This window comes from Heptranchias perlo, unplaced genomic scaffold, assembly GCF_035084215.1.
Source record: "Heptranchias perlo isolate sHepPer1 unplaced genomic scaffold, sHepPer1.hap1 HAP1_SCAFFOLD_54, whole genome shotgun sequence".
Taxonomy (NCBI): domain Eukaryota; kingdom Metazoa; phylum Chordata; class Chondrichthyes; order Hexanchiformes; family Hexanchidae; genus Heptranchias; species Heptranchias perlo.
In genome coordinates this window covers 7,741,852-7,750,679 of record NW_027139559.1, presented here as the reverse complement: position 1 = coordinate 7,750,679, position 8,828 = coordinate 7,741,852, and positions in this window count along the sequence as shown.

The following is an 8,828-nucleotide window of genomic DNA, read 5'->3' as shown; positions in this document are numbered from 1 at the left end:
GTAAATACTGACAGTCAACCAGGAACATCCTAAAAATACTGACACTCAACCAGGAACATCCTGTAAATACTGACACTCAACAAGGAACATCCTGGAAATACTGACAGTCAACCAGGAACATCCTGTAAATACTGACAGTCAACGAGGAACATCCTATAAATAATGACAGTCAACCAGTAACATCCTGTAAATACTGACAGTCAAACAGGAACATCCTAAAAATACTGACACTCAACCAGGAACATCCTATAAATACTGACAGTCAACCAGGAACATCCTATAAATACTGACAGTCAACCAGGAACAACCTAAAAATACTGACACTCAACCAGGAACATCCTATAAATACTGACAGTCAACCAGGAACATCCTATAAATGCTGACAGTCAACCAGGAACATCCTGTAAATACTGACACTCAACCAGGAACATCCTGTAAATACTGACACTCACTCAGGAAAATTGTCTAAATAATGTTTCTCACCTCGGAACATCCTGTAAATACTGACACTCTTTCAGGAACTTCCTGAAAATACTGACAGACACTCAGGAACATCCTGTAATTACGGACACACACTCAGTACCTTCCTGTAAACACTGACACTCACTCGGGAACACCTTGTAAAAAAAGACACTCATTCAGGAAAATCCGGTAAATACTGACACTCACTCAGAAAAATCCTGTAAAAACTGACACATATTCAGGAACATCCTGTAAATACTCACGCGCTCAGGGACATCCTGTAAATACTGACACTCAAACAGGAACATCCTGTAAATATTGACAATCAAAAAGGAACATCCTGTAAAAACTGACACTCAATAAGCAACATCCTATGAATACTGACACTCACACAAGAATATTCTGTAAATACTGACACTAACTCAAGAACATCCGGTAAATAATGACACTAGCCCAGGAACATTCTGTAAATACTTACACTCACCTGGTACATCCTGCAAAAAATACATCACGCAGGTAGATCATGTAAATACTGCCACTCACCTAGGAACAGCCTGCAAATACTTACGCTCACTAAGGAACATCCTGAAAAAAATGACACTCACTGAGGAACATCCTCTAAATACTGACACTCACCTCTGAACAATCTATAAATACTGACACCCACTCAAGAATATTCTGTAAATACTGACACTCTCTCAAGAACATCCTGTAAATAATGACACTCGCCCAGGAACATCCTGTAAATAATGACACTCATCCAGGAACATTCTGTCAATACTTCCACTCACCTGGTACATCCTGCAAATAAAACATCACGCAGGAACATCCTGTAAATATTGACACTCACCTGGTCCATCATGTAAATCCTGACACTCACCCAGGAACATCCTGTAAATACTGACACTCAAACAGGAACATCGTCTAAATACTGACACTCACCGAGAAACAACCTATAAATACTGACACTCACCGAGAAACAACCTATAAATACTGACACTCACCGAGGAACAACCAATAAATACTGACACTCACCGAGGAACAACCTATAAATACTGACACTCACCGAGGAACAACCGATAAATACTGACACTCACCGAGGAACAACCTATAAATACTGACACTCACCGAGGAACAACCTATAAATACTGACACTCACGGAGAAACAACCTATAAATACTGACACTCACCGAGGAACGACCTATAAATACTGACACTCACCGAGGAACAACCTATAAATACTGACACTCACCGAGGAACAACCTATAAATACTGACACTCACCGAGGAACAACCGATAAATACTGACACTCATTCAGGCAAAACCCGTAAATATTGAAACTCACTCAGGAACGGCTTGTAAATGCAGATACACACTCGGGAACATCCGGTAAATAATAACACTCACTCAGGATTATCCTGTAAACACTTACAGTCGCTCAGGAACATCCTGTAAATATTGATACAGACCAAGCAACATTCTGTAAACACTGACCTTAAAACAGGAACATCCTGAAAACACTGACAGTTATTCAGGAACATCCTGTAAATACTGACACTCACTCAGGAGCACCCTGTAAATATTGACACGCACGCTCGAACTTCCTGTAAATACTGGACTCACAGAGAAGCATCCCGTCAATACTGACATTCACTGAGCAACATCCTGCATAGACAGATGCTCAACAGCTTCATCCAGTAAATAATGACATTCACTCAAGAGCATCCTGTAAATACTGACACTCACTCAGGACCGTCCTGTAAATCCTGACACTCACTCAGGAAGATTATGTGAATACTGAAACTCACCTCGGAACATCCTCTAAATACTGACACTCAAACAGGAACATTCTTGACATACTAAAACTAACCGGACAACTTCCTGTAAATACTGACACTCAAACAGGAACATTCTGCAAATGCTGACACTCACCCAGGGACATCCACTAAATACTGACACTCACCTATGAACAATCTATAAATACTGAAACTCACCTAGTAACATCTTTTAAAGGCTGACACTCATTCAGGAACAACCCGTAAATACTGACACTCATTCAGGAACATCCCGTAAATATTGAAACTCACTCAGGAAAGGCATGTATATACAAACACTCACTCGGGAACATCCGGTAAATAATGACACTTACTCAGGATTATCCTGTAATTACTGACACTCACTCACGAACATCTGGTAAATACTGACAATAAAACAGGAACATCCTGTAAACACTGACACTTATTCAGGTACATCCTGTAAATACTGACACTCATTCAGGAGCAACCCGTAAATACAGACACTAATTCAGGAACATCCTGTAAATACTGACACTCACTCAGAAAAAATCCTGTCAATGCTGAGCCTCAGAGACGAACATCAAGTATATACTGGCACACAATCAGAAAAATCCTGTCAATTGTGGCAATGAAATAGGAAAAATCTGTAAATGCTGACACTCACACAGGAGCAACCTATAAATAATGACACTCATGCAGAAAGATCCTTTAAATGTTGACATTCGCTCAGTAACATCCTTTAAATACTGACACAAATTCAGGAACATCCTGTAACCACTGACAGTCACTCAGGAACAACCTCTAAATGCTGACACTCTACAAGGACATTCCGTTAATAATGACACTCTCTCAGTTAAACCCTGTTATTACTGACACTCATCCAGGAACTACATGTAAATGTTGACAATGACCCTGGAATGATCTGCAAATAATAACACTCGCACAGGGATCCATATAAATTTTTGTGAATCACCAGGAGTTCCCATAATTACATCTCCCATCCCAGAAAACCCATACAGATAAAGGGACATGCCAGTCGATATCGGAATTACATCTCCCATTCTAGAAACCGACACAGATATAAAGACTTAGCAGGACACCTCCGCTATTGCATCAACCATCCCAGAGACCGCTTAAAGATATAAAGACCTAAGAAGACTGCCCGTAATGAGATCATCCATCCAGGAAACCCCACATCGATATAAAGACTTATCAGGAGACACCTGTAACTACATGTAACATCCCAGAAACCCCACATAGATATTCAAAACTTTCAGCAGAACCCCGTAATTGTATCTCCCATTCCAGAAAACCCATATAGGTGCAGAGTCTTACGAGGAGACCCCAAAATTACATCGCCCATCCCGGAAAACCCATATTGATCGAGAGACTTCCGTGGAATCCCCGTAATTGCATCTCCCATCACGGAAAACCCATACAGATATAGGGACAGACAAGAATTCCTGTAATTATAACTCCCATTCCTGATACCCCATACAGATTGAAAGACATCCAAGGAGACCTAGTTTCCATCCTGGAAACCAAATATTGATGTTGACTGACCAGGGGATCCCTTAATTGTATTTCCAATCCTGGAAACCCCATATAGATATAATTTCTCAGCAGAAGACCTCCGTAAGTACATCTCCCATCGGAGATACCCCATATAGATATAGAGACTGAAGAGGACAGCCCAGAATTACATCTCCCATCCCGGATAAATCATGTAGCCTCAGAGACATAGAAGGAAATCCCGTCATTTCCTTACATCCTGGAAACCGATCTCGATATAGAGGTTTAAGAGGAGGTAATTAAATCTCCGATCCCGACACCTCCATATGGATATAGAGACTTACCAGGAGATCCCGGAATTACATCTCGCATCCGAGAAACACATGTAGATATCGGACTTACCAAGAGACCCCGTAATTACATCTCACATCCTGGAAACACATGTAGATATCGGACTTACCAAGAGACCCCGTAATTTCATCTCACATCCTGGAAACACATGTAGATATCGGACTTACCAAGAAACCCTGCACTTACATCTCGCATCCTGGAAACACATGTAGATATGGAGACTGACCAGGAGACCCCGTTATTACATCACGCATCCTGAAAACACATATTGATATAGAGACTTACCAGGAGACCCCGTAATTCCATCACGCATCCTGAAAACACATGCGGATAAAGAGACTTACCAGGAGACCCCGTAATTTCATCTCGCATCCTGGAAACACATGTCGCTATGGAGACTGACCAGGAGACCCCGTAATTACATCACGCATCCTGAAAACACATGTATTTATAGAGACTTACCAGGAGACCCCGTAATTACATCACGCATCCTGAAAACACATGTGGATGAAGAGACTGACCAGGAGACCCCGTAATTACATCACGCATCCTGAAAACACATGTAGATATAGGGATTTACCAGGAGACCCCGTAATTACATCTCGCATCCTGGAAACACATGTTGATATTGAGGCTTACCAGGAGACCCCTGAATTAAACTCCTTCCCAGAGATCCAATATAGATATAGAAACTTACCAGCAAACATCGTAGTTACACATTGCGTCCCGAATACCCCATATACATATGCAGGCTCAGCAGGAGCTCCAGGAGAAGTGAAGATGAGGCAGTAAATTACGAGAACAGTAATACAGTGAAAGGTAGTTTACAAAACTGGATATAGAGGCTTATCAAAAATGGCATCATCAGCGAGGAGCAGACAGTAAACGCGAAGAACAGTATTACAGTGAAACACGTGTTATTGAATTAATAGCTGATATAGAAGTTCCCAGGGACACCGACAGCAGCGAGGAGGGAATTGTAAATGACAAGAATAATAATACAGTGAAACCTGTTTTATGGAGTGAATAGGCGAATATAGAGAATAACCAGGAACACTAACTGCAGAAAGGAGGGGATGGTAGCTCACAAGAAATGTAATCCGGTAAAACGTGGGACATATAAATAATAGCTCGACATTGAACTCACCACGATCACCAAAATCAGCGAACTGGAAGAAATAAATGAGAGGAGCAGGCGTACAGTTAATCGTGGATTATAGAATCGATAGGTTGATATCGAGAATTAACAGCAAGGAAGGGGAAGTAAATGAAAAGAACAGTAATACAGTTAAACATGGTTTAGGGAATTAATAATAAAGAATATTACCAGGGACACCTGCAACAGCGAGGATGGGATAGTAAATCTTTTGAATAATCCGAAGTGCCAAATATATCCGAATAGCTAATCTTAGTCTGTCATAATTTGCAGAAAGATAATCAAACTCCCAGGAGAAACTCCTGCCCATTGTTGTAACATTCCAATCGATTGTAACCAGATTATGACCCATTGTTGTAACATTCCAATCTATTGTCCTCAGATTATGGCCCATTCTTGTCACATTCAATTTATTGTTCTCCGATTCAGACGCTTTCTCCCACTCTCTGTCGAGCCGCTGATCCCTGTTCAGGCCGGAGGTGGTACTTCACCTGACATATGGGATAACACATTGCACGGAGCTCCATATTTATAGCAAAGGGAAACTCTCCAGTGAAACAATTAGGGCCCGTGGAGGCTGACTTGAATTACAGTCACTGAATAAACAGGTTCAGTTAACGCCTTTCAACCCAATACATTTTATATCACAACATATATTTATCCAAATATTTCACAGTTGTAAATCTAAAAGCTCAGCACATTATTTTAACTAATAATTGAAAGAACAGCAAATATGAGACCCGCAATCTGACAGCATCGGTGTGAAGCGAGAGCAGCTTCAATTACAGATTGCAGATTATTTCTGAACGTGATTTATTAATTAATTTCAGTTCGTTTCTACCCATTTCTAAAGGGTTGGGTTCACACTGAGAGATAGAAACAGAATCATTGTATCAGTCAGCTTGAAGACCACCCTGCCAATATTGGTGTAATCTCTGGATACCCCTTTAATATTTGGAAATCAAAGGATTATCTTGCAAATATTGGTACCGCCTCTGGATCTACCTTTAAGTATCGGTAATTCACACAGTCTATTGGTCTCCCTGCAAATACTCCTATAGACTACGATAAAGGCTCTGGATAATTCTAAAATTATTGGGCCATCTCAATTTGCCCAGTATTATTGAAACATCTTTGGATAACCCACATAAATGTTGGCACCATCCCTGCATCCCTCTCTAAATACTAACAAACTGTCTGCATCCCATGTAATTATTAGTCCAGTCTCTCCATGCACAATGAATTTCAGTGCAGTCTATGAATCTATTGTCAATATTGGTTTTTTTTCTGGATCGCTTTGCAATCGTTATAGAGTGTGTGGTTCCCCTGAGATAAGAATTACAGCCTTAACCTCTCATTATTTAATGGCAAGAACTCTGTAGCCTTTGCAAATATTGGTAGAGTCTCTAAGTTTTCTCCTTATATATTTGAACACCAGCTACATCCATTCTAAATATTGGTGCAATCCATAGACCATAGGGACTGACTGAAAGTGTACTCTCCACGGTGCACCGATACAGAAGAACATAAGATATCGGAGCATCATTAGGCTATACGACCCCTCGAGCCTGCTCCGCCATTCAATCAGGTTATGGCTGATCTTCTACCACAATTCCACAATCCCGCCCGATCCCCAAATACTTTGATTCCCTTAGTGTCCAAAAATCTATCGACCTCAGCGACTGAGCTTCCACAGCCCGCTGGGTAGAGAAATCCAAAAAATCACAATCCTGTGAGGAAAGATTTTTTTTCTCATCTCAATCCTAAATGGCGGACCAAACTCCAGAGAAAAAATGCGCAATCAACACAATTTCTCCTCAAAGGACAACCCTCTCATCCCTGGAATCAATCTACTGAACATTCGTTGCACTGTATCTAAGGCAAGTACATCCTTCCTTCGGTCAGGAGGCCCAAACGTACACAGTAAATCAGGCATGCACTAAACACCTCTTTAATTGCAGCAAGATGTCCTTACTCTTATACTCCAACCACATGGCATCAAGCCTCACATATCATTTGCTTTCCTTATTGCTTGCTGTCCCTGCATTTTAGCTTTTTGTGATTCGTGTATAACGACACCGATATCCCTCTGAATATCAATATTTACCAGTCTCTCACATTTTAAATAATATTCTGCTTTTCTATTCTTCCTACAAAGTGGATGATTTCACATTTCCGCACATTATACTTCATCTGCTGCCGATTTGCCAAATAACTTAAACTGTCTTTAAACCTTTGCATCCTCTATGTGTCAATCTCACAGCTTACTTTCCCACCGAGCTTTGTACCGTCAGCAAACTTGGCTACATTACACTAGGTCGCCTCATCTCAGTCATTAATATAGATTGTAAATAGATGAGGGCCATGGACTGATCCTCGCGGCACCCCACTAGTTAAAACCGGCCAACCCGAAAATGAACTGTTTCTTCTTACTCTGTGTTTTATGTCTGTCAGCCGATCCTCAAACCATGCTAATATATTACCCCCCGACTCCACGAGTCTTTATTTTGTATGGTAACCTCTTTTGATGCACCTTATCAAACGCCTTTATAAAATCCAAACATGCCACATCCACTGGTTCCCCCATATCTGCCCTCCTGGTTAGACCATCAAAACACTTTGATAGACTTGTCAAATACGATTTCCCTTTTATAAAACCGTGTTGACTCCGGCTAATCACATTATTAGTTTCTATGTGTCCTTTCATCACAGCCCAATCAAATCGTCTATCATTTTCCCTACCACTGATGTCAGGTTAACTGGCCTGTAGTTTCCTGTTTTCTCTCGCCTTCCTTTCTTGAATAGCGGGGTTACATTTGCTGCCTCAGAATCGAGGGAATTCTGGATGATGAAAACAAATGCACCCACTATCTCTGTAGCCATCTCTTTTTAAACCCGAGGATGTAAGCCATCAGGTCAAGACGATTTGTCGGCTTTTAGTTCCATTAATTTATCCAATACCTTGTCTTTACTAATCTTAATTACTTTAAGTTCCTCACTCTCAATGGATCCCTGGTTCACCACTACTTCCGGTACCTTTGTTGCCTTCGACTGTGAAGACAGATACAACATATTTGTTCAGCGTCTCTGCCATTTCCTTATTCTCCATTATAATTTCTCCTGTCTCTGCCTCCCCTAAAACCCATCTTTTCTAAGCAGTATTGTGTGCAGCATTGCAATGTTGGGGCAAGACTACCGGAACTGATGTGTGGTGCAGTGATCGTACAGTGGTTACACACGTGTTAATAAAGGGTATAAGGATAAACTCAACAACCACGCAGTTTAAACTCGGGAGTGGGGAAACTTTTAGAAACAATAAACCGGGACAAAATTAATAGTCATTTGGACAAGTGTGGATTAATTAAGGAAAGCCAGCACGAATTTATTGAAGGCCAATCATGTTTGACGAACTTGATTGAGTTTTTTGATGGGGTAGCAGAGAGGGTCGATGAGGGCAATGCGGTTGATGAGGTGTAAATTTACTTCAAAAGGCGTGTGAAAATTGCCGCATAATAGGCTCGTCATCAAAGTTCAAGCCCATGGAATAAAGG